We start from the raw sequence: 24,971 nt of genomic DNA, 5'->3' as shown, positions 1-24,971 counted from the left end.
ACCTCCTCTGCTCCGCCATCTTGACCTTATTCAGTGGTAATTATTTTAAAAATGTGATTTCAAAGAATAAGAGAAAGGTGGCTCCCTAAGTGGTAGATAGCACTTCTAGAGAATTCTGTGATGAGGAGTGACAGATTACCAATACTAATTTCTGCAGTTGTTTAATATTTGATTAAACCTCCTCCAGGGTAGCAGCTTGTGTTTCTATTGTTTATATTATGTAAGGTTTAGTTTTGTTATATCTTAAGATCAGCTAATGAGTTTTAATTTTAATCAAAGTAACTTTTGGAAAGTAAGTGAAAAGATTAAAAACTATTGAGAGAACAAATGGACACTGAAAGTCTCAGGCACACAATCTAGTCTTAACAGAGGCACTTAGCCCTAGGATGTTTGGGGAGGACTTTCATTAGAAGATGATAGATTGGGATTACATTTATCATTGTTATCTATGTCTAGGTTTAATATTGTGAATGAATGTCACAATCCCGTATTGCATGATATTATTATTTTTGAAAATTTAATGTTTTTGAGCCAGATAATGTGCTATGCATTCTCTATTATTTTATTGAATCTTCACATAAATTCTATGATATTGTTACCAGAATTGTGTGTGTGTGTGTGTGTGTGTGTTTATAGTGAAGAATGAAATGTACAGAAGGGTTGTTTAACATGCCTAGTGTAATATTTTAATCAAATAGAAAAGCAATAATTTGAAACAGTGTAACCTCCAGAATCTCTTTTCTTTTGAAACATTCTAGCATTGTTTAACATAATCACTGATTCTGCACTCTTTTCAATTCAGGATTGGTGCTGTAATTTGACTTGGTTAATGAATTTAGGTAAAAATGACTCATGCCTCTTAACAATTAAAAACTTTAAGACCTAGCTTATGTAGAACCATGTATCCTTTCTCCTTTCCAAGAAATGAGTGAAATTTCAGATATGGGTCATATTCATTTAACCATGTTCCCAACATGACAATGTGGAACATAATTAGCATTAATCTGAGATAAATCAAAGAATAAAGACATTCATAGTTATGAACCTGTAGGCCTTTGTTTTTCTTGTGGTTACTGCAATATAACCTAGCTTATACATTGTGATGCAACTTATTATCATTGTATTATTTGGTTTTCAAAAAAACAGTATGTGGTTACCTAGTGCTAAATCATATTCTAGATTTTATTAGTTTACATCTATATCAAGATAAATAAGAAGTTTGATTATTTTCAAAATTTGAAAAAGTAGTATAACTCATCAAACAATATTAACTAGCATAACCATCAGAGCTTTTATGTTTGACCTACTGATAAAAAGTAGAGGCAAAATAATGCAATATACTAGAAATGAGAATTTCATGTTTCATAGAAAACTAAAAATATTTCAACAAACCAAAGCAATCAGATCAGGCTGATTTTTGGAACAATTGGCTCATTCTTGCATCTCATTTTATATTAACTTAATTTTCTTTTTTATAGTATTATATTACCTGTATGCATTATGATTTCCATCTCCAGGATGACACTGACTTGCTTTATTAGTTATAGTTTGAAAAGTCCTTGAAAGTCTCTGAATTGGTTCGGATCCATAACTCTGGACAACTTAATTGTACTATAGATGATGGCGTTTCTAAGGCAACCTGCTTTTGTGAAAATTCTCCTGCTGTAAACACACACAGAGCATCTGACTTTGCACACATAGGTGGGTCTACATAAAAACATCGCAGCACTCAGAGTAGTCATATAAAGAGTTGTTAAATTCTACTTCACAGGTAAGAAGATCCTAAGGGAAGCAATCGACCAGTGCACAAATACATAAATAAGTAATTTTGAAATGTTTCTTAGTATTTAAAATTTTTTCTCATTATGGTAAATAATAGTCATTTGTAAGAGAATCTTTTCTATTATTTGTAATTTGATGGATTTCAGGTTCTGAATAGACAATTTGGGCAGTTATAACTGATGTTCCACTAAATGTTAATTTCCCATTTCCCTGTTGCTAAAATAACCTTGTATTTGTGTATTATAATTTTTGCAGTTAACAAATATTTTCCAAACCTTCCTTGCTAAAAAGATGATCATGTGAGATAATTAAAGTTATGTAAGTAACTAGGAGGAACTTGAATAAAGTATCGTAATTATACATACTTGTCATAGAATCTAGTTTGGGGCAATTTCAATTTGTTCTTATCTGAAATATGAATGCAAAACCTGAAAAATCTAGGGGTTTCTTAATACTTCAAGAATGAGAATTATGCAATATAATTATAGTGGAAATAGAGACCATTCATGACCAATTTTAATCTCAGTACCAATCTTGAAATGCCTACTTATGTACTTGGAGACTTGTAACTGCATAAATGCCAACATATTTGTATCACTCATTGCTTGCAACCAAATGTGAATTTTAGCTGAAACATGTACTTACATGGAAATTTTTAAATAAGTTTTGATTATGGTTATACATCTTGTCTTTTTTTATGGTTATGCATACTGGGGCCACTTTTGTTGAATCCACACAATAACACTATAAGTTAAGTATTGCTAACTCCATTGTTCAGATGAAGAAATTGAAGGTTAGGATAGTAAAATAAGTTGTCCAGTGTTCCATAGTCAGTACATGGAAGGATGTGTCAGATTCAGAAATGTGTATATCTGTGGGTAGAACTAGAAACAAAATAACATACTCTGTGACCTCTTAAGAATTTCACTAATTCTGTAAAACATGTCAATGAGTCTTGTAAAGGATCCACAGATAAATTTCTAATACTTTTGCTTACTCTGTAGTTATTTCTCCAAAATAATAGCACATTACCATTATTACTGTTATTAAGTAATGTGCGAAATCATTTCAATATACTTTGCACATAAACTGATATATGTATGGTAATTATAACCATCATGATTCAGTTATCTGTTGTCACAATGCTGCATAATAACAATAAAAAACTAATAAAATCTCATTGGTGAACTAACCTACTTAAGAAAAACAATCTTTGTATGTAAATGAGACTATTACATTAAACTGGAATTGTGTTTATATTTTTGCAAGACATTTTAAAGTTCACATATTACATCTGAAGATAGTGTGGGCACAACTATATAGCATATAAGACCCAGAAATAGAGTAAAATACCAAAGATTTTCATTATGATGTAAAGTAAAAGACTTCATCAGAAATTTGTTTGTTCTATGTAATTCAGTAGAGTGAATATTTATTTCCTTTCTCTGCATGTTCATGACAAAAGGAGCATTAAAGCAGGAGTCTACTTTTCAGAGTTGTGTAGTATTAACAATGAGACTTCTGTGGTTATTGTTCAATCATAGCAACTATGCTATATTTATTTATTTATTTATTTTTATTTAATTGATTTTATATTTTTAGATACACAACAGTGGAATGAATTACAATTCTTATTACACATAGAGAGCATAATTTTTCATATCTTCGTATATAAGGTATGTTCATGCCAATTCATGTCTTTATACATATACTTCGTTTTTTTGCATTACAATTCTTATTACACATTTATACCAAAATTTTTCATATCTCTGTTTGTATATAAAGCAACTTGATTATCGTTTAATCATAACAACTATGCTATATTTAGAGAGAGAGATCATAGAATACTTTTTGCCAATCTTCTGTGTTGATGTTTTTAAAAATTAATTTGTTACTGATAAAATTCATTTTGAAATAATTCACCAGAGGGAATACTTAATGACAATATTTATACATTGATATTTTATATGGGAACCTTTTTAAAAAATTCACATACTACAAAGCTATAGTAACAAACAGTATGACATTATCATAAAAACATAGACTAATGGAGCAGAATAGAAAATATAGAAGACAACCCATGCATCCAAAGCCCACTGATTTTTGACAAAGGTACTAAATGTATGCCATGGACAAAGTAAAATCTTTTCAATGAATTGTGTTGGGGAAATGGAAAGCCCACATGCAGAAGAATGAAACTAGACCACCATATCAAAATAGACTTAAAAACCAGTCAACTCAAAATAGACTTAAAAACATAAATATAAGACCTAAAAATCATGAAACTCTTGGAATAAAATAGGAAAAAATTCAGGACACTGGAATTGGTCAGGCTTATTTGGATAAGACAAGAAAAGCACAGAAATAGACAAATGGGATTATATAAAACTAAATGCTTCTGCACAGCAAAGAGCACAATCAAAATAATGAAGAGGTAACCTAAAGAATGGAGAAAATATTTGCAAACTCTATATCTGGCAGGTGGTTAATATTCAGAATACATAAGGAAATTAACAGCAAATAACTTGATTCAAAATGGGTAAGAGACCTAAAAAAAACATTTCTCAAAGGGAAAATAGACAAATAGCCAACAGGTATATTAAAAAATACTCCATGTCACTAAGCTTTGGGGAAATGCAAATCAGAGCAAAAATGAAATATCAACTCATCCTGATAGAAATGATGATTATCAAAAAGATTAAAGATAACAAGTGCTGGTAAAGATGTGTAGAAAAGGGAATCCTTGCTCATTGTCAGTTGGAATAAAAATTACTACAATCATTATGGTAAACAATATGGAGAATACTCAAAAATGAAAGATACAATAATATTTGATGCAGCAATTTGATTCCTTGGTATATTATGAAAGAAAAGAAATCAGTATGTCAATGAGACATCTATAGTCTCATGGTAATGGACACTATTCACAGTAGCAAAAAAGTGTAATCCACTTCTATGGGCATTAACTGATGAATGCATAATGAAAACTTGGTATGAAATATGTCAATATTTGAAAGTATAGCTTCGAAACCCAGTGTGATGGAGGTAAGTCTAGAGTTGGGAGCAGGAGCAAAGGTGTTAGAGCTCTAGTTCTATTTTTTATGATTGTACTTACCTGTTCTTGCCTTGAATGTGATTATAAATTGTTTCAAATAGGAGGGAAAGGGGCTTGCCACAGCATGAACTTCTTCTATATGTAGAATTCCTAACCTAAGACAGACATTAACTTTCACAATGTCCATTCATGAATTCCAAGGAATACTTGAACTATTTTTGCTTTAATTATGTTTATTCTATTTTCTCTTTCAAGACAATCACTTATAGGTATATAGAAATATTCTGAATCAAGAGGACAGTGAACACAACCATTGTGACCTGAAGCACTAGCACCTCTTGATGAGAAATTACTGTTCTCAAGATGTTGTCTCTCTTTAGTCATTTTATATTGTCTTGTGCTTTTTGTTCTTAATAATTCTGTTGAGTTTTATATTTGTGTTCTTTGTGAGTCACCTGACTGCCTCAAGCTACCATTGCTAGAAGTATTGCCCATGTTAGATGTTTTTCCTTTTATTTTAACTATATTTATATCAGATATGTGTCTTGGCAAATATCAATTTTACCAAATGTAAGAATGTATTAAGGGAACATAATGTCAAATTAAATATCTGTTCATAAGAAGGAAATCTATAACTCAGTGTTAAAAAAACATTTCAGCTTTAGGCCAAAGAATAAAAAATATCATGGTTATGATTTTCTAGTGTCTCACGTAGTATCTTGTTTTTGAATAAAAACACCTTTTTACTTTCCTGATTATATTTATCAACCTAAGAACTAGGATTCTGAACTAGTGATAAGCTTTAACATGAAGTGAAATAGCCAAAAATTAGTTGACCAAAAATTGTATTCTTATAATAGTAAACTTACCTTTATATATGAGATAAATTGTTAAAAGATACAGGGTGCAATCTGCAATTATTAGAAATGTGGTTTGAAGGCACAAGAATAATCACATATAATTAAGGCTGGAGGATAATCATGGCAATTTGTATTACTTGTTCATAATCATTTATTCTTTTTTATTCCTTATCATGCTCCTCTGTAGACACAATGTAGCTTCTCAGTCTATTGAAATGGAACTCCAGAACATTGGAGATTCTTTGAATAATAAGATGCAAAAGGATGTGACATTTTTTACATCTGAGGGAAAAAAAAGTAAGGTACTTTATTTATTTATTTATTTATTTATTTTGAACCTAGGGGTGTTTAATCACTGAGTCAAATCCTCAGCCCTTTTAAATATTTTATTTAGAGACAGAGTCTCGCTGAGTTACTTAGGGCCTTGCTAAGTTGCTGAGGCTGGCTTTGAAATCATGATCCTCCATCTCAACTTCCTGAGTGGCTGAGATTACAGACATGTGCAACCATGCCTGGCCTTTAAGGTACTTTTGTAGATTTCTTTAAATTCTTATTCCTGCCTTTCATCCTATTCCTTCAACTTGAGTTCCAGACAAGAAAACATATAGAGTTGACTCCATCCATGGCTAAACATGGAGGGGATGACACAAAGAGGTTTTGTTGACTCTGAGCCTTCATGTTCTCTCTCTCTCTCTCTCTCTCTCTCTCTCTCTCTCTCTCTCACACACACACACACACACACACACACACACTGATACAACATACAGGGTGTATAGAAATAACTATTGCAGGCTAATTGTAAAAATTTTAGCAGTATTTTTGATACAAAGATAGATAATGGGTGATATTTTATATTCTTATATACTTAAGAATTAACTTATAAATTGTTTATTCTTATATTTTTAAAAAGATCTGACCTATAAAAAAGACCATACAATATATATTTGCACACACATTTTAACAATTAACACATTCTTTAGTTCATCATCCAATATTTTTAAGAAAAAAAAGAATGAGTTTTTTCAAAATATAGATGCATCTCCTTGGAAGAGAAATAGATACAAAATATTCCATGGTTCATGGAGAATGAGGGGCTATTCTGAAGTTTATAAACTCAGAAGCTGGAGGAAGTAGCTGGAAGTTGATTTTTCTTAGGTTAAAAGTTAAGATTTCTTTAATCAGAGAGCAGACTCAAAAGACCACAGCCTTGGTGAATACATACTACTCTCAATATATACCTACCATGAAGCTGTTGCATGAAATATAGTACAAAGTATATTATGCAGCAAGAAATTGACCAACCATCTTTATGCTTTAGAAAGCAACTCTGCGGTCAGTTATGTTGGCACATGCGCGTAATTCCGGCTATTCAGGAGGCTGAGAAAATATAATCTCAAGTTTGAGATCAGCCTTGGTAACATAGCTACACAATTTGTTTCAAAATAAAATGAAAAATTGGCTATGTAGCTCAGTTGTAGAGCAATGTGTAGTATACATGAGGTCCTGGGCTCAATCTCCACTAGAAAGAAAGATAACGAAGGAAGAAAAGAAAGAAAGGAGAAAAGGAAAGGGAAGGGAAGGAGGAAGGCAAGTCTTCACTCCAAATCTGGTTTGAACTGGGAGGTCAGTGGGCCAGTTCAAATTGTCAAAACTTAATCTTGGAAATAGAAGATTTATAGAGGATACAAAGATAGGTGGTCTAGGGAGAGAGAAGTGGACTGAACAAAAGGTTTTCTGACTGGAGAACATCATGCAAAGTGAAATAAGTCAGACTTAGAAATGTTTTCTCTCATATGCAGAAGCTAAAGTAAAATGAAGGAAAAGGGGAAGGAAGGAGAGTATAACATCAAGACCCAATCAAATAGAAATTAACAGTCCAGCACAAGGAAGTCAGGAAGGGTAGAGGAAGGAGAATGGGAGAGGTAAGGGAGGATGGGAAAGAAGAGGCAGGCAGGAATCATGAACCCAAATCAAATTCCATGCCTGTATGAATTGTCAGGAACACAACTGCTATGTATAACTATAAAGCTCTAATAAAAATAAAATTAAGTTAAAAAAAGAAATGTTTTCAGTGTACCCCTGGCTCTTGGTTTGCATGGAACCACCTGGTATGGTAATATTAAAATTTTCTCTCTTCTTGAGTAAACTCAATCCAAACAATTATTGAAAGTCAAAAGGGAGGGAATAAAAAAAAATTAAGATTAATAAACCTAAAACATTCAATGTGTGAATGTATTTCCAATAGGATATTAAATCCAAAAGTATTTTTAGCTTTTGATTTAGACATCATTTTATATATATAGATTATATATAAATATATTATATATATATATATCTTATTTTCTCTAAAAAGTAGAAAACAAAAATATATGAAAACAGCACATGATAATTAATCTATTAAATTAGGTAGGAAACAGAAACTTGGAAATAATTCTGAACAGTAATTACCTTGGATTTACCATAAGTATTGCAAAAATTTCTGTATTACTTATTGAAAATATTCTATAAAATATTAATAACCTAGGAAATTATATTTGTTTTCAGTTGAGGAGATGAGGTACATGCATCATAAAGCTATATATTCTACAGAAATTATGCATTTTAAAATAAAAATGCATAATGATTTTTACTTCAAAATTATGATCAATTTGTCATTTTGTGAAAATTAGAAAGAAGTGAATAGCAATCCATCTCAAATTCAGTTGAATATGCATGGCACAACATGCAATCTTAAAAAGCCACCAGGAGTTATACATATGGTAAGTAGTGAAATTCAGTGCATTAAAATATTCCCCATATATTTTGTTGACAAGTAAATGGCACCTATATCAGTAAAATAATCTATGAATAATCCATATGTTAATGGGCTGTTATATTTGTAAATAAGCTCCCTTATTGCATCATGATATATCACTACAAAATTTATTCTGGAATAGCTTTGCATACCACTAACTAAGCCATCTTTCAATCTTAATTTAGAAAAGCACAAAAGTGTGCTTTTCTCTTTAAATTAGCATAGCATTTTTTCATAAATAATAAGATGGGTCTAAGATGCATACACATTTTATTAAATACTAATTGATTGATATGATTAAATTTAAAGCAAAATTTGAATTACTGAGAAGAGTCATTACTACATATTCGAGAACATAAAGAAAATAGATTTGGGCATTTGTATGATTAAAAAAATGAGCCTCTTTATCTGATTCTGAGACATTTTCCAGGTTACAGAAGAAAAAAATTATGATCTATTTGTACGCAGTTCCACAGATGCCATGTCAAATTCTCTAAACACTGAGGACTTAAGACATTTTGGAGAAATACTCTTTCTTGTGAGAATCAGTATATGATATAATTTTACTTGCACGGTATTATCTCTACAAATGAAAAGAATGCAAGTAGCAACAAGTATTGCAGTTCCCTCTGTGGGGTGACAAATAGAAGGGTAAGAAAATAAATTGCCTTTACTATGCCATCTTTTGATGTACTGCTAAACTGTAGGTGGCCCGCCTCTGATCATTGGTTGACTGCCTTTAGGAACTGTTCATGGCAGTTCAGAAGAGGGACTCCTAGGAATTCTATAATTGGAGCAGAGTACAAGAGCTCTACTAAGTGTGATACCCCGAGGAAAACTTCAGAAGCCTGGAATAGTCGGGAACTATTTATTACAGAGAAATGAAAAAAAAAAATCTGAGACAGAACCCAATGTAATCATTTTCTAAAACATTTCCCCTCAGGTACACTATATCATTGAGTGTACATAAACTTTAACAGACACTATTTGTGTCCATGCTGTCATGGTCATTTTATAATTCATTTATTTCAAGTGGAAGGCTGCAATCACGTTTACCTGTGGTGTCTTTATTCCTATTAGGTATTTTTGAACAATATATTTTTTGCCTAACCTTCACTTCACATCGTTTTTCCTCCAAAATCCCTAAGCATCATTTACCAATGGCAGATATGGGAGACTTAATCAGAAAAAAACAAAAAATAAATAATGATTAACAGTTTCATTCTTAAACAACAAATTATTGACAATCAGTTATTTATTAATTTTTGGCTAAGTGCCTTGCTTAGAATTTAGAGTATATTATTTCACTCACTTTAAACATCTTTTTTTAATTTCAGAAAATTGAGGCTAACAAAAAATTGTCAAAACAATAATGGCTAATGTTAGGTTTTGAACCTTGTTATATCTGACCATATATTTATAACCTTTTCAAATCAAATAAATCATTGCAAGATATGAGATTTTAAGATGTATAACTAAACTGGGAGATTCAAATAAAATTTTATATATTTGTAACATTATTCTCATAAAATTGTTAAAAATTTGCATTCTATTTTAAGAAAAAAGATGATGGACTACTGATAATGTTGTAGTAAATACAATAAATATTGTGGACAGTAAATGCATAAGGAATGATTACTTGTTTCTTGTTCTGAAAAGAATTTAGACTGACAGTTATGATCAATCAAGAAAATAAAGAGTGAATTGTGATGCGTGCCTTAGTTGGTACAGAATGACTAACTTTGCCTTTTAAATTTTTGCAGCATTATTGCTTTTCTAGTATTTACCTTCCAAATATGACATCAATGAATTTTATTTCATCCAATTTTAGAAAATGCATATGAGGTTATTTTGGGGATATATGGGAAGGCATAGAATTCTTAGACTTAAAACCCAAAAGTCAATCCACAGAAGGAAAACTTGCACTTCCAAATGAAAAATATCTGTTCTGTGAAGGAGCTATTAAGACAATGAAAAGGGAAAACATACACCAGGAGAAAATATTTGTAAATCATCCATGCATTTTGATGTGAGTGACAAAGGACACATGCTCAAACTCTGGAAGGTAGATACTGGAACACTTTGAGATGTGTTAGTCTGGGATGGCAGCATAAGAAAAGCAACAGAGTACTGAAAACCGTAACTGCAGGACCCTAGCCACAGGGAGTCCCCTTTGCAGGAGAAGAATAAATGAGAAAGCCCCAGAAGATTATATTGGTGTAGATGCTAGCACTTCTAGCTTCAGGGCAATTATAGCTAATGGGTAATACTAGCTGGGTTTATCACCTACAGCTCAGTTAGGGGAGCTACTTCGAGTCCATATAGAAGCTTTGCTTCAGATAAGTAACTCACATCATGTCCTCACTAACTCCCAGAGTCCAAACTGCTGTAACTCAGTTCCACCTTGAGAAGGGATTCATACTACTCTAAGCATCAGAAAACCATGCATATATCCAGCCCTGGGCCCACACAGATGTTTTACGACACTAACACAGTATCTGCAGCTTTATGAATCCAATATGACCCAGAAGAACAACTGTACATTCAAACCTTCATAGCACCGCATGCTACCATAGGCATACAGGAGACAAGAAGTTTCTACATGGGAGAAAGGTGCCAGTCTCAAGACTGGAACATGGCCAGATGCTGCAGGGTCCCATAGCCAGAAACACAAAAAAGAGAATGAGCATCATAAAAACATATGACTGTGTAAAATACACTAGAACAGATACACAAAAGATAAATAGAAAAGACGTAAGCCTTATCAATGCAATGACCTATCAAGCCATGAAGAAATGAAAGGAAGAGTTGGATTTTGAAAAGATGAATAAAATTAAAAAAAAAAAAAACCTTTAGTTGTTGAGAGCCACAGCCGAAGGGGCCCCAGCAAACTTCCAGCTGCCAGCAAACTTCCAGCTGCCAGCTGATGATTGGCTTACAGCGGCCCCAGCAACTTCTAGCTGCCAATTGATTGGCTCCTCTGCGGTGATGCTCATTGGGCTGTTTCCCCGCCCTTTCAGACCATGGAGCTGCTCATTGGGGGACTTTTTTTGGCTCCGCCCATGCGACCCAGCCAATCGGCCTCAAGAGCAGGAGGAGTGGGGGAGGTTGAGAGGCTTGTGGGAAGCCAGCCGGTGGTGGCAGTTGGGCTCTGAAGGTTTTCCTGAGGAGCTGTTTTGTTTGGCCTGTGTGGTTCTAAAAATAAAGTTCATTTCTTTTGACAAGTGGCTCCTGAATTGTGCCCAGCCAGACTACAGCGTTAGTTAGGTTCAGAAGAAAAAAAAACTTAAATAAAATTAAAGATTTAAAAAAGAAACATCATAACTGACAGATGCTACATATATGGAAATGATCATTATAGATAATAAAAAACTATATGACAACAAATTGGAAAACATAGAATAAATGTATAAATTTCTGGACACATGCAATGCACCCAAATTAAGCTGTGCAGACAGAAAACATAAACAGACAAATAAATGAGTAATAGGGTTGAATCAATAATAAAACCTCCTCCAAATTAGGGGGAAAAATCAAAACTAGTTGAATGGTTTCATTTCTGAATTTTTGCAAATTTTAAGGAAAAACTAGTACAATTCTGCTCAAACTACTCCAAAAAAAAAAAAAAAAGAAAAGGAAAAGAAGAAAGAAAGAAAGAGATGGAATTCTCCTAACTCATTTTATAAAGCCAGCATAACCCTGGTACTGAAATGAAATGAGGACATGCACACCTGTACACACACACACACACACACACACACACACACACACATATATATATATATATAACTAGAGGTCAATATCTCTTAGAAACTGATTCAAAAACTCAAAATAATCTTAACAAATCCATCCAATAGTAAATCATAAGGAGCATTCATTAATATTTATTCCTGGATAATTCAATATATGTAAATCAATAAATGTAATACATCATAAAAACAAAATAAAGGACTAAATTTACATGATTATTCCAATACTTGCAGAAAAAAAGCATCCAGTAAAATTCAACATCCCTTTATGATAAAAAAACCTGAAAAAAATTAGACATAGAAGGACTATACCTGAGAATAATAGACTATGTAATAAACCTACAGTCATTTTCATACTGAATGGATAAAAACTGAAAGCCTTTCCCTAAAGATCTAAATAAAGACAAGGGTGTTCACGCACATCTCTTGTGTTCAACACAAATAAGATAAGACTTGAATAGAATTTAAAGAAGTTGAATTAGCCCTGTTTGCTGATGACATAAATCTGTATATAGAAAAATCTCAAGACCCCACCAAAAGACTATTAAACCTAATGAACAAATTCAGTAAAACTGCAGAATATAAAATCAACACACAAAAATCAGTAGCATTTACATATACCAAAAGCAATGTACTGAGAAAATAATCATGTAAGCAATCTGTTTCATGAGACCTACACAAGGAAAAAACTTATGAATAAATCTAACCAAGAATGAGAAAGACCTTGACAATAAAATAAAAAATTAATTTAAAAAATCAGGATGTTTAGACATGAGATTTCCCCCAAAGCTCATGTGTGAGGCAATGCAGGAAAGTTTATAGGTAAAATGATTGGGTTAGGAGGACCTTAATCTATTCAGCACATCAATCCACTCGAATGGATTAACTGGGTGGTCACTGAAGACAGGTGGTGTGTACTTGGAGGAGGTGGGTCACTGAGGACTTGCTTTTGGAGTTTATATATTGTCCCTGGCAAGTAGGACTGCCCCCCACCCCGGCCCCTGCATGTGTTGAGCTGCTGTTTTCTGCCACACCCTTCTGCCATGATGTTCCACCTCATCTTGGACCCAGAGTCATGAAGTCAGCTGTCTATGGACGGAGACCCCTGAAACCATCAACACCAAATAAAATTTTCCTGCTGTATATTGTTCCTGTCAGGTCTTTTGGTCACCATGAGGAAAAGCTGACTAAAACAGAGGGGAAACACACACACACACACACATACACACACACACACACAAAAAAAAGGTAAGATCTTCCACGATAATAATTGGAAGATCTAATATTGTCAAATGTCCACACTGCTCAAAGTCACTTACATTTCAATGCAATTTCCATCAAAGCACCAGTGATGTTCTTCACAAAACTAGAAAAACCTATCCTAAAATTCATATAGATGCATTTGAGATCCTGAATAGGGTGAAGCAATTGTTAAAAAAAAAAAAAAAAGAACAAGTGGATGCCAAATAGTGAAAGCTAACTTGAGCAAGAACAAGGCATGAGGCATTGTAGTACCTAACATCAAAATATGCTACAAAACCATAATAATCAAAACAGCAAGATAGTGACATAAAAATAGACACAGATCAAGGCACAATATAGAGAGCTTAAAATGTAAATCCATGCGTGTACAGAAAATTGATTTTTGACAAAGGTGCTAAGAACATGCCATGGGAAAAGGACAGTCTTTAAAAAAATGGTGTTGAGAAAATTAAATATTTACAGGTAAAAGAATGAAACTAGAGCCTTATCTCTAGCCAGTTACAAAAAATCAATTCAAAGTAGACCAAGGACTTAAGTGTTATACATGAAACTGTTAAACTACTAGAAGTAATCATAAAGAAAATTTTCAAAAAATTGAAATGGATATATATTTCTGGATAAGAACCTAAAAGCAAAAAGACTAAAGACAAAAATAGACAAATGGGATTATATCAAAATAAAATAAACCTTCAATAGAGCAGGGGAAGCAATAGAAAAGACAACCTACGTACAGAGAGAAAATGTTTGCAAACCATACTTCTAAGAATGGGTTAATTTTCAGAATATCTAAGGAAATCAAAAACTCTATAGCTAAAATAACAGTAATAAAATGATTTAAAAATGGGCAACAGATCTCTGTAGACATTTCCCCAAAATAAGGTACACAAATGTACAATAGGCTTACCAAAAAAATGCTCAACTTTACTAATTTTGGGGTGAAACGCAAATTAAAACCACAATGAGATACAATCTCACCCTTGTAAGAACGGATATTATTAAAAAGACTAAAGATAACAAATGTTGGCAATGATGTGGAGTAAAGGGAAAGCTCGCACACTGTGGGTGGGAATATAATTAACATAGCCATATGGAAAACAGCATGGAGATTCCTCCAAAAACTAAATATAGAACTAACATATGATCCAGCCATCCCACTATTGGGTGTATATCCAAATGAATGAAATCAGTGTATCAAAAAGACATCTGCATGCCCTTGTTCATGGCAGCATTATTCACAATAGCCAAGAAATAGAAATAACCTGTGTCCATCAAGTAACTGATGAATGCAGAATAAAACTGTGGTACCTGTACATAATGGGGTACTACTCAGCCATGAAAAAGAATGACATGCTGTTATTTGAAAAAAAAAAAAAACATGGGTGGAACTGGAGAATATGTTACAAGAAATAAGCCAGAACAACAACAAAAAAAGAGATAAGTACAACATTATCTCTATCATGTTTGACTCTTAAAAAAGTCAATCTGACAATAAAGTAATAATTTCTAGAATGTCACAGGGGATGAGTAGGGAGAGAGATTGACAGAGGTTGGATAATATGCACAAAGACACACTTATGTTCAGTTCTTCTACAGTAGTGGAGTGACTAAAGTCTGCAATAAACTGTATTATATTTTATGAATAGCTAGAAGAGTCCAAAGGCTTAAAATTCAAAATAATGATAAAAGAATAAAAACATTAATTATCCTGATTTGGTCATTGTGCATTGTATTCATGTATAAAAAGATCACACTGTACCTGAGAAACAGTTATAAATAGTACATGATAATCAAATTTTTAAAGATGCTTAAGAATACTAAAATGTCAACATCCTGATTGGATAATTATATATTTATTCATGCTATGAATTTTCACATTGTGAGTGAATACATGAACTTAAAATAATAATAATTAGTAAAAGTAGTATCTGATTCTAAATCTACAAGTCAGATAAACTATAATATGGGAAAAGGCATTTAGACATATACTAAGGAAAATTTGAATTTTATTAGCAGAAAACCCCAAAGAGATGACCTTGGACTAAAAATGTTAAGTAGAACCATTTAATTATGATTATGAATTCCAGGTGTTAGAAGAAATGTAGATTCTTTATGTAACTAGAGAGTATATTCCATGAATTTAGTGACAAAAACGATAGTTGTGTATATCTACACTCTGGAGATGTTAAAAAAAGATTAGAGCATAAACGGATGTTCTAGATGAGCCAAATGGTTATGGGAGAAATGGTTAATTATTCAAAAATTAAATAGATATTACTGATAAGTATATAATTTTATATCTTCCAGTTTGGTCCACAAAACAACTTTTTTTGTGTGTCAAATCCAAGATTTGAAAGGAGAAATGAGTTAGTTATATAATAACCAAAGGTTAGAAACTGGTCCCTTCTCTCCTTTGTTAATTCCACTAAATTTCACCATTTTAACTGTTCTGGATTAAGTGGCTTTATGTTTTAAATAATCAATGTTTTAATGAAAATAAACTTCACCAAATTTTGGAGAAAATTTCAAAGCTTGACCTAAAATAACTTAGAAATGCTTGTAATTGTTTTGGATTAGAGTGTTTGATATAATTGAGGCATTAAGATTTTCATATTTATTTATAAATTTTATTAATTTCAATTTCAAAATTAGATTGTGGATATAAACTAATTCTAAAAATCATACTAAAAAGGAATAGACTAAAGCAATAGCTAAATAGTAATTTAAAAGAACAGTTTTGTGGAGGGACTTGCTTTAACTAATTGGAAAAATATAATAAAAGTTATAGTAACTAAGAAGTTATTTATGCAAAAATAGAAAAGTTAATTAATAGAATAGAATATACAGCACGTAAACACAACTACACTGATACACACCTTGCTTTACAATATGGAAGATGTTTGTGCTCCATGTGAAATGATTGGTGGAGAGTTTAACAGATTTGCCAGTGCAACTGAGGTTCCATAAAAAAAAAAGGTAACTCTGATCATACACGATCCATAAATATTAATTTTAGGAATTAATGTAGAAGAATAAAAATTCAGGATACAAAACCTTAATAAACCTTCTTAAATGACACATAAAACATGAAAATTAAGAAGGAAATATTTCATTTTATAAAGTCTATAAAAATAATTCACAATATTAAAGACATACTTAAGACAAACCTAAAACCATACAATCCACTTAGAACACTAATGACTAAGAGGAATTAAAAACAAAGAGAACCTCTTTATATAAACATTTCTTTGAATTTTTTAAAAAAATACAAAAGTCTACTTATGACAGGAAAATAAAAGGAATTTTTTTAAATGATGAAGCAAATGAGCATTAATTCTGATAAAACTGTATTCATTAAGGAACTGCAAAGGAAAAATGTTTTTATGTGTTAATTACTTTCTACAAAAATATCTAAATCTGGCAACTAAGTGGAACAATGAGACGCCTTATTTTGTGGTACAGGTAGTATAAGCAAGTAAACATACCTGGAATTTCAGTGTATGTTGAAGCTGTGCATATACAAACACATGTTTTTATAGACCAAATGAAGTTAAGATTTAGGATCAATTAATTATAAGTGATTTTAACTTATATGAATATAAATAGAGTATATATATTTATATGTATATCTCTATATACACACATACATTATATTTATATTTATATGTATATATATACACACATAATCTCTCTCTTCTCTCTTTCTCTATATATTAAATACCAATAATAATTCCCCATTATTAAAATCACAAAAGACCATCTAAATTTTCTAACATTGCTTAAGGGGGTATTATCATCCTTGAAGGAAATCACTGCATATTGCCAAATAAACCTGTGTAATTTAGAATTTTTGATGAATGGAATATGGCAACTAGTGATCTAGGTAAAGTGAAATAGCAAGAAACAAGCAAAGACTGATTGACATGCTAAACCTAAGACATCCTTCTGGCAATTCTTATTTTGTGGTTGTCATGGAAATAAGAGTGGAAAAGATATTTTAAGTTTTACAAAATGTAAGTTTGCCTCTCAGAGACTAATTTGTACTGGACAGTGCTTGGTTCCATGGTTTGGTAGATGGAATGTAAGCAATAATGAATTCTTAGGTTCTTTGAGCCAAATCATATCTATCTGCTTTATTTTCATCCTGAGGACTTTGGATGCCATGGTTAATGGCAGGATGACTGACTGCTACTTATGGAAGAAGCTGGGATTTCCATTCTCCAGAATTCAGTAACAGTAATTGACTCATTTCTTACAAATTGTATTTATTTCCCTTAGCAATGTTAAAACTAAAAAGAAAACCCTATGATAATTACTTTTTCCCCCTTAAAATTGAAATTATCTAAAAAATCAGGCACAAAAATTATAGAAATGAAGACTAGAAAAGGAAAAAATGAAGATAGTTTCATCTTACGGATGGCAGGAGGGCTAATAAGAAAGAACTCTCTTGGATTAGGCCACATGGCCCCTGGACACTGAATCCTAGACTTTAAATTGAGGGACCTGATCTTCATCTGATTCAGCTTTTGTTATCTGGCTTATTTTTTATTTGTTCCCAAACATAATTTTAATCAGAATGATTAAGATTAAATTCCAGGCAACTGGAGTGTGGCTCAGCAGTAGACCACTTGCCTCCCACTTGTGAGGCCCTGGGTTCCATCCTCAGCACCACATAAAAGTAAGTAAACATAATAAAGATACTGCAAAAAAAAAATTAAATTCCATACCTGGATGTATGTTACTATAAATAACTCTTTTACATGTAAGATGTCACATTAAAATGAGAATGCTGACATTAACTTAGTAGTTGACCATCAAGTATCAACAATTTAAATACTACAAGCTAAAAATCAGATGGTAGTCCCTATTGCATTACAGAAAAATATTAAATCAAAGATCTGGTTAGCTCTACATATTTTATTATGAAATGCAATGACAGGAAATTTCAGGTAATTGGTTCTTTTTGCCCTATTGTGTCAAAATCTTTGAACTAGTTACTTTGCAAAGAAATATTATAGAAATACGTCTGTCTGTTCAGGTAATCTGAATTTTGCTATTTTAAAATAGCCTCTATTCCAAGTAGAAATAACAAGCAATGGCTTATGGTAGCATCATTAACATACTGGAGCCCCAGAAATTTTTAAGCATCTTATCTTAGCAAGAATTCTGTACCAGATTGGGAGACAGCATCACAGCAAAGATCAGATTAAAACCATTGTTTGCTTCAGATGGCGTCAAAACAACTATGAGTCAGTTTATGATGGTAAACAGAATACTGAGCCCAAAAGATAAAATACCAGAGTCTTCAGGCTTTACCTGTGTATGCAGTTAATTCCTTGCAGTTGCTTGTATATAGAACTGATAAAATGCAACAAAATAAGGAGCCAATTAGTTCAGTGGAAAATGTTTTGATTCAGAGACTACAAAACTGACCTGAAATATCTTGTTACCTGCTATAACTCTTGGGCCATCAAATATACCAATGGGATGCATGTTGTAAAGACTGTGTAGCCACCAAGACTCCTCAGTGTACACCTCAGCTTCTGCTACAGAGGTTACTGGGCAATACTTCCCCAAAAGGCAGAGCCCTGACTTCTGGAAGATGCTGATGAAGAGCTGTCTTCCCAGAAACAGAAGCTCAACAAGGAATCCTGGCTCCTGTCATGAAACGGGTTCTTCTCCATTCCTGTGCAATGGGATTTGGTAAATGCTACAGATCACCACTGCAAAGGTTCCCATTTTCTCTTCCCCAAATAGGTGATTGCAGATGCTGTTACTCCTTTTATTTAGAGACAAATAACATGTCCTTTATTTTAGAGGTCACAGGACAGTATGGAATTATACCTTAGGAGGATGGAGTTTAAATATAATTCAGAGATCATGAGCTTTCAGCTAAAAGCTCTGCTGAGTGGTCCTTCCGATGCTTCATTAGGGAAATGATAATATTGTTAAGTGCATGAGAGAAGGAGGTAGAGGGGCTTATGGGGACTCAATTGCATAGGCTGTGGCAGAGATTGCAAACTTTTCCACAATATCTGTTCTATCCTCGCCCAGAATTTCATCAAGTTACATAGAAGACCCAAATGAGATACATCTTCTTAGCTTTCTGAGCAGCATGATGTGTGACATCACAAAGTTCTGGCCAACTGTGTGTATGTAGAATCAACGTGAGTAAATTCTGCAAAATGTTCTCAAAAAGAAGGTGTCTTGGTCAGATCTTTGGTTTCTGTGAATAAAAGATCTGACAGGAAAAAATGCAGAGGAAAAAAGTTTGGGCTCACAGTTTTACAGGTTCAATAGGGTGAACTTCATGACAGAAGAGTGAGGTAGAGAAAAGCAGGTCAGGACATAACACTCAGGAAGTAGAGATAGAGCACCAGTCACCAGGGACCAAACAAAAACTCTAAAGGCAAATCCCCAAACCCTTCATCTAAACAAACCCTGTTTATAGTTACCACCCAGTTAATCCACATCAGTGAATTAATCCACTGATTAATTTGTACCTCTCATAATTAAATCTTTTCACTTCTGAAAATTCCTGCATTATCTCACACATAAGCTTTTAGGAGATACCACACATCTAAACCATAACAGAAAACAATTGTACTTTTTTTGTTATCTGCCTTTACTGTGACTGAATGTGAGCATGATACCTGTCTGGTCAAAGTCACTGGAAACATGACTACATCACTCCCATAGGTTTACTATGATATATCCAAAGGAAGAACATTCTCAGGATCTGAAATCCTTATAGAACTGCCATAACCAGATGCAGAAAAGTCATTTCTGGATTTCAATTTGAGGGACTTAAGAAAAAAAGTGACTTTTCTTAAATTTCTAAATGCAGACATCTTTTGGTTTCCCATGATGTCAATAGCCCCTGAAGAAACTCTTTTAAGAAATAGCAGCAAGAGGCAGCTACTGAAACATTCTGACATCTATCCATATTAATATACTTCAGCTTCCATCTGTTTAGAGCACTTATTCAGAATGTATAAATGAGGTATGACAGAAACCCTCTGACTATTATTGATAAACAGTTTTGCAAAGCCTGAAATTTTATTATGTTGCGATAACCTAGCAAAAAGAATCAGTGAATATCTATGAGACAATGTGCCATTGAAAATGGAAGAATAGTGTTTTATTTTATGGTTTGTGTGTGCATTTATTTTTTCTCATTTAATAAAATTCATAGTGTCTTGTGTCTTGTTATCTGTTTTATATGATGAATTCCCAAAATACTCAAAACAGACAGATAGAAAAAAGCAAAGGTATCACCATTAAAATATTAATCTATATTCTACTGAAAGCATAGACAGTCCCAACAGACTCACTGCTATATGACTTAACTCTATCATATTTCAATTTTGTTTGTTTGTTTATTTATTTTACTTTTTGCTTTCAACTCTTTCTTAGATTTCACTCTGTCTTCACGGTGATAATGAATCTATGGATATATAAATAGTTCAAAAGGAAGAGCTAATAGCAACTACCATATTAAAAAACACTACATATAAAGTACAATATAAGATTTCATAAAAGCTTGGCTATATGTCAACTTTTGATTCAGATAGCCTGATTTTAAGTAAGATGGAGAAGAAGTTTAATGGGCAGTCTTTTGAACAAATACACTATAATTTACTCTTTCATTCACCCAGAAATTTCTTACTGTTGCTCTTACAATTTCTTCTGGTGCTCAAATGAAAATATACTTGAAAATATACTTGAGTGTCTTTACAACTAAGGCTTAGAAATAATATAGAGAAAGCACTGTAGGACAAAAAAAAATCATAATATAGATTGTTTCTATTTACTTTATATCTTTCTATGCTGATAGATACATATAAATAGTTTATAAGATAAACTGTGGCCTGGGAAGTTTTTAGCAGCCAAACTGGATGATTTTTTAATTTTTGAATTTTTTTAATTTAATAAGGGTTGTATTACTGTGAAATGGGACTAGGAATTAGGAATCTATAACTTTTAATTCAGATATCTTTAATATTAAAACAAAAATATAACTTTTTAATATTAAAACAAAAAAATATAATTTTCAGAAAGTAATTACCTTGAAAGAACAGAGATTTTAGTGTTTTAAACAGTAATTTGATACATATAAAGAAGGGGAAAAGCTAAAAAACAACTCATCTGAAAATCAAAATGGGAACATTCATCAAAGGGGGCTGAAAATATGTCTTTGTTAGATTTATTGTACTGATGTTGTGTCTTTACACCACAGTATTCAGTTCTAATTTTGTTAGGAAATTCTTTCCTGAGTCTCTTTTCAATGTTTTTGCTGTTGTTGTTACACACCACCTGCATGGAGACCATGACACTTATATATTGTCCTTACAGGAATTTATGTTCCTTGTTTATTTTCAAAAGAAAATTTATTTTGAGTTTTCTTACTTGCCTTATGAATTTTGACCCATAATAATGAATTCTTGTAGCTTGTAGTAGCTAATTCAACCAGTATTTGTTCACCTTACTCTGGATTTGGGAAAATAACATTCAGACCTTTCATTTTTACTTAGTAAGTGATGATGGGAGTGATTCTCTAAAACAGCTGGATTTGAAGGGATACAATAGTATTCTGAAGCTAGAGAGAAAAAAAAAAGAAAGGAAAAGAACCTGATGAAATAACAGAGATTAACAGAGCAGTAAAAGGTGATCAGGGAGGGAGGAGGAGAGTGGAAGGGGAGGTACCCAGAATGAGACAGACCAAACTACTATGTGCGTGTATGGACATGTTACAATGAAGCCCACTATAATGTGCAATTATATGAACGTATAAACTAATAATAATTAAATAAGTAGTAAAAGAAAAACAGGAAAAAAAACTATAGTTAGTTGGACAGCATGTGAAATTGAGTTTCTTATGCAACCACCATACTGACCAATTAAAATGTATATTCCATGTGCCTGAAATCTGTATTTGTGCAAGGTCCCAAGTTCATTTGGAGGACCACTGAAACTGAAGTTCAAAAATTATCATATTAAAATAAAAACACATCTTATTTTTTTTCCTTGGGTTATTTTATTCTCTGTGAACCACAGTCTTTCAAAAACAGATCACCCTGGGCTTTGTTTGGTGTGTGTGTTATGCCTTGATTTATTTTCAAAAGTTTAGAATTGTTATTTTTTTATTAGCACATTAATTTTATGAATTAATGGGGAAAGAGAGCATGTCATGCATGTTCTTGTATGTCTGGCTTATTTCATTTAACATGATGTCCTCCAGGTCCATTCATTTTGTTGCAAATGATACAATTTCACTCTTGTTTATAATTGAAAAATACTCCCTTATGCATATATACCATATTTTTCTTTTCCTTTCTATTGTTGATGGGCACCTAGACTGATCCTATGTCTTAGCGGTTGTGAGTGGTGCTGCAATAAACATGGGCATACAGTTATTTCTTTTGTATGCTGACTTCATTTCCTTTGGATAGATATCCAGGAGTGGGTTAGCTGTATCATGTGGTAGTTCCATTCTTAGTTTTTGAGGAAACTCTGTACCAATAAACATGACCAGGGCTGATCTGTAAAGCCTAACCTAAAAGAGATTATTAGTCTACAGAATGAGATCAGTACAAACCTGAATATCACAATGTATGGATACTTAAGCTATTAGTTAAATCAACAATTTGGCATGGCAAATCAGTACTAGACATCAAGATGCAAACATATGACAATGGTGGCAACCTCAAGGAAACGCACTCACCCCTTATAATATCAGAGAAGCAGCTAGGATTGCCCCAGTAAAGATTAAAAGCCTGAGATACTGAGTTGGAGATCTCAGTGTTACCTGGAATACAATATGGTACAGGGTTTGCTCCTGTTTCTATAATTTTCTCCTAATAAAACTGTACCTGGAATATATAGCACATGATCATTTACTATTGTTGTCTAGACACAGATGCCCAAATATTCATATACCAACATGTTAATTTAGTCAGAGCTTTTAGCTGTTAAAATCTGATATAAAGACTCAGCATTGAAAATGTAATTTAAGAACTAACTGTGCATTATTTCATTAAAATCCTATGAAGCCATTAAAATGATGTTAAGGATACATACTCATTTGCTTCTAAATATAATAAAATTTTACTAAGGAATGCATTGGATGGAAAAAAACATGCATTTTATAAGTCCACATATATAAAGTAATCACAGAATTGCATTCCATAACAACACTTTTCTATGCAAATTTTCATTTAATTTGCATTTTCTAATATCTTATAATGAACACAGGAGAGTGGAAACGGGTAGAGTATATCTTTAATGATAATAAAACTAGTATTCTTTTTTTTTCCTAGGACCACTACTTTCTTGTATTCTTGGGATTGTTCTGGTTTTAGCACTGAAAGTCCCAAGAAAACCCTAGCCACAGGCAAACCAGAATGGCTGGTCACCTTATTACTGGACAGTTGATACGTATTCCAGGCATAGACAAGAAACTTAATAAATGATTACTGAAAGCTTTACTGCTGAATTAATGAAGGAATCATTTCTTGAAACAAAATAGAAAGAAGTGAAGTCGATCCAAAAGATTCTAGTTAAGAATCAGAAATCAGTACAGTGTTTGTGACCTAGACTACTCTGTGTCCATAAGACCTTTATCTTCTTCTCCCAGACACATAGCCATATTATTATTGCCACCCTACCTTGTCGTGGGTTCAGGCATGTTACTGAATTTTGAGAAATAGAATATGAACACTATTGAAGTGTAGGGAACTGGTCCAACAAAGGCCTTGTAAATTCCACTGTGGTTTTTTGCCCCATCTGGTGGTAAATGCAATATAACTACCAGACAGTTCTGAGGTCAGATGTAACAGAAAAGCTGCATTCAGGCATAGGGGTGCCTGAAGTACTGTGTAGAATTCCACAAGAAAATTAAAAACAATAATTTGTCTATTTCATGAGGAAGAAATTAACTTTGTTTGTCTGTTTATGCTGGGGACTGAAGGGTCTCATGCTTCCTAAGTACTCTACATTGAGCTAAATCACCTGAACTTCATTTTATATTCTATGTACAGATTTTAGGGCTTGTTTAACTCAGAGGCTAGAAGTATTTTCTTAACACAGTAAGGAAATTACATATTGTCTCTATCTTAAAGTATGTGGTATATAATTTTTTATAAAAATGTATATTCAACCACTTCTATAGTTCTAATTTTGTTATCTTATTTCAAAAATATTTCCCATGTACTTCATCATAAATACAATTTTTTAAATGAAACCTTATTTGAGTCTGTAATAGTTAGATTGTTTGGGACAGGAAAGCACCTCTTTTCTCCCTTACAAGTAATATTTTTTAAGGTTTGTCAACATGAGGGTGTGACACAGAATACAAACAGATATGTACATGTGTACTCACACATCTAATCTTTTCCATACAATTTTTTAAAAAATCAAGTTAGTTGAAGCAGAAGCCAGTATCAGAAGATAAAAATCAACAACAAAATGCC

The sequence above is a fragment of the Urocitellus parryii genome, chromosome 9 (genome assembly GCF_045843805.1).
Source record: "Urocitellus parryii isolate mUroPar1 chromosome 9, mUroPar1.hap1, whole genome shotgun sequence".
Lineage (NCBI taxonomy): Eukaryota > Metazoa > Chordata > Mammalia > Rodentia > Sciuridae > Urocitellus > Urocitellus parryii.
The sequence above is the reverse complement of the archived record's forward strand: the minus strand, read 5'-3'. Positions refer to the sequence as shown.